Source organism: Tasmannia lanceolata, unplaced genomic scaffold (genome assembly GCF_043159265.1).
Source record: "Tasmannia lanceolata isolate RefF3 unplaced genomic scaffold, GAP_Taslan_0.1 ptg000011l, whole genome shotgun sequence".
Classification (NCBI taxonomy): domain Eukaryota; kingdom Viridiplantae; phylum Streptophyta; class Magnoliopsida; order Canellales; family Winteraceae; genus Tasmannia; species Tasmannia lanceolata.
The window spans coordinates 10,772,815-10,776,873 of NW_027518688.1; positions in this window are offsets into that span (position 1 = coordinate 10,772,815).

The following is a 4,059-nucleotide window of genomic DNA, read 5'->3' on the forward strand; positions in this document are numbered from 1 at the left end:
CACATATGGGAAACACACCATTTTATGAAATAATCCCGGCCAAAAAGGACTGCCCAACGTTTGAGCTCATTTTTGACCTATTTAGAGGCAGAATTAGGAAAAGTCGTAAACGACAAAGTTGTAGCCTTCTGAAAGACTTTTTCAAGGCATATTTACACAGTAAATTTGTCCAATCGGTTGAAGAGTTATGACGATTTTAGTGGGATGGAATTCACATCCAAATGACACTGCCTGATTTTAAAGCTCGTTTTTTACTTGTTTCGTGGAATAATCACGAGAAGTTTTGAACTACAAAGTCATAGTGCTTCCCGAGACGTTTCTAACAAGTAAAAGTACGAATTTTCTGAACAGGTGGTTAAAAAGTTATGGTCATTTTAGTAACCTAACCATATTAGCCATTTTCTATTTCTCATCTTTTATGAAATCCAACCCGTTTCAAAGAATAATTCAAAATTTATAATGGTGGGCCCACACCATGTGATGCATGTGATGCACATAGTGGGTCTTACACACATGGCCTAATCTCATTCATCCCTTGAAAAAATTATTTTTGCCCAAATGACCTCGTTTGATCAGCACATATCCAAAAGTGACCAAAATGCCCTCAAACCGAATTGCCCTTGAAGGAGAAAGTTAAAATGGAAAGTCTTCGTGGTCAAACTTCTAAAATAGAAAGTTCTTAACTTGGCTCCTTTTAGTGGGTGATATCAAACATGATCACTTGGAATCCCCTGAAAATGGCCAAAAAGCCCTCGCCGCACAAAATTTCCAAATCAAGTGAAACCCCTGAGAAGTTCTAAATTTAGAAGAAATTCCAAAAATAGCAGGTTTTCCTACTTGATCGGAAACTTGAATTTTCATCTTCCGGAGGCCAATGGAACCCCCTAGAGACTTTTAGAATTGCGAATCAACTTCAAAACTCCTTAAAAATGTAAGAATACCTAACCCAATGTGGAAAACCGACTCAAGACTAGATGAAACTTCCGGATCTCATGCTTTTCAAAGCGTAGCTCTTTGGTAGAGATGACGTAGTCAACGAATACCAAAGCAAAAGTGACAGAGCCATTTTGCGTAGCTTTAATCAACAAATGACTCCTTAGACACAATGCAACCTAGACACTAAATGCTTCCTAATGCCAAACCTTAGATGAAGTCCTAGAATATAATCAAGATATCATATATTCTTACCACCATGAACTAGTAGTTCAGAATAACGGAGTAATGAGTTCAATCAAAGAGCGAAGATCATGTAGCTTAGAATAAAAAAATAATCATGATGTAGCACCGTTTTCAAACGGGCATTGAGAAAATGAGATTCCACTTTTGAATGGATTCAAAGAGAATGAGACACCGTAGTTGTACGGGCTCAAAGGGAATAAGAGATCATAGCCATATTGACTCGAAGAGAATGAGACACCATAGTTGCACAGGCTCAAAAGAAATGGGACACCGTAGTTATATGGGTCCAAAGGGAACGAGACATTATAGTCCTACAGGCCCAAAAGGATAAGAGACCATAGTCGTATGGACTCGAAAAGAATGAGACACCGTAGTTTTACGGGCACAAAGGAAATGGGACACCGTAGTCATACGGGCCCAAAGGGAATGGGACATTATAGTCATATAGGCCCAAAAGGATAAGAGGCCATTGTCGTATGGACTCGAAGAGAACGAGACACCGTAGTTGTATCGGCTCAAAGGAAATGGGACACCGTAGTCATACATGCCCAAAAGGATAAGAGACCATAGTCGTATGGACTCAAAGAGAATGAGACACCGTAGTCATACGGGCCCAAAGGGAATGTGACACTATAGTCATACAGGCCCAAAATGATAAGAGACCATAGTCGTATGGACTCGAAGAGAATGAGACACCGTAGTTGTACGGGCTCAAAGGAAATGGGACACCGTAGTCATACGGGCCCAAAGGAAATGAAACACTGTAATCATACAGGCCCAAAAAGATAAGAGACCGTAGTCGTATGGATTCGAAGAGAATGTGACACCGTAGTTGTATGGGCTCAAAGGAAATGGGACATCGTAGTCATACGGGCACAAAGGAAATGGGACACTGTAGTAATACAGGCGCATAAGGATAACAGACCATAGTTATATGGACTCGAAGAGAATGAGACATCATAGTTGTATGGGCTCAAAGGAAATGGGACAACGTAGTCATACGGGCGCAAAGGGAATGAGACATTGTAGTCATACAGGCCCAAAAGAATAAGAGACCATAGTCGTATGGACTCGAAGAGAATGAGACACCGTAGTTGTACAGGCTCAAAGGAAATGGGACACCGTGGTCATACGGGCCCAAAGGGAATGGGACACTGTAGTCAGACAAGCCCAAAGGATAAGAGACCATAGTCGTATGGACACGAAGAGATTGAGACATAGTAGTTGTACGAGCTCAAAGGAAATGGGACAACTTCGATTGAGATGAATTGATGAATTCGACAACGAAGAATTTGAAGATTTTTCGTGAACTTGAATTTGATACGAAGTTGAATTTGATGAACTTTAGTTTCTTAAAATCCATGAAGGATGAAATTAGGGTAAACATTGACACTAGGAATTTGCCAAATGACAAGACAACAAACATCATGAATGAGAATGGTTTAGGAATGCTTTTAGGAAGCTTTAACAAGATTTCTTCACAAAGACATTGTTGAGTCTGGCTGGGGATTTTGATAACTGAAACCTTGATCTAAATACCTGAAACTGGTTACCTAGAACATAGGCTCTCTTGGATAATGAAATTGGAAAGTGGGATTCTTTGACCGGTGTTTAGATAAACATTTCTTGACCAGGGTAGTATTCAACTGACTAGAAGGAAATTTTGAATTTTAATGGTTCATCCTTCTGAGAAATTGGCCCAACCATCATCACATATGAAATTCTCCCAAGCCTCAGGTGCCTTTCTGGGGCATGGTCTTCTTATGAAAACTGCACTTTCTAATGTTTCTACTTTATAATGCTTCTGGGCTGATCTTCTTTAAAATAAAGCTCTTTAACTAGATTCTTGAGGTCTTTCTTTCAGGATTAACTTGGCTCAGGTACCATCGCAGGGAACTGACGACACCGGGCCTCTTCCACCACGACAGGTGCATCATTTGGACACAAGGACAGCAGTTGACTCTTCTTAAAGAGAAAATTTGGGTAAAAGACACTATTCAAATGATTGAGGAACCCTGAAAGAGTGATCTTAGAATAAGAAAGATTAACAGATTACACTGACAGACACATTGATGCTTCTGACTTAGTTAATATTTTCTTTGGCAAGTCTCACCTTTCAAGGAATAGTTTATCAATTGATAAACACTGAACTTCTTCCTTGAAACAGTAAAGCTTCAAAGATTTGATTATCATTCCTTGGATTGCTTGGTTTCAATGCCCCCAGTTTCTAGGATGACACTTAAACTTGCTTGAACTTTTTTTCGATCTTCAGTCTTGATACCGGCTGTAGCTTTCTTATCATAATTCTCTTACCGTGACCAAGTCACTTCTTCAGAATTTTTAACTTGGTGGACCGTGTTAGCCTTAACTTTTGCTTGAATCGCCCTTTCGGGTTTTCAACTCAGCAAGCTATCCCCTTAGCTTTTGCCTAAGCCGCCCTTTCGGGTTTTCAACTTAGCAGGGGAATGATCTTAAATTTTACCTAGACCGTCCTTCAGGTTTTCAGTCTAGCAGATCTTCAAACTCCGTTCATTTTTCTTTTTCATCCTTTTTTTTAGGCCTAGATCCATGATTCTGAATACTTGAAGGACTTTATATGTAGGATAGGGCTTTTCAAAGAATGGCTTAAGATTCAATAAAGATTTTAACCGAACCTGTGAACATGTTGCCTACGTATCCCAGGGTAGGAATCAGGTCGTGCGTAGTTCAGGGTGAATGCCCCTAGTTTGAAGGTAAATTGATTTTTCTCTTCTTTTTTTCTTTTTTAACTGAATTATTTTTCTTCTCTTCATTTTTGATTGACTTTTTTTTTATTGATTGACCCTCTCTTTTTTTTGATTGATTTTTTTTCTCTTTCTTTTTTCAATTGACTTCTTTTGT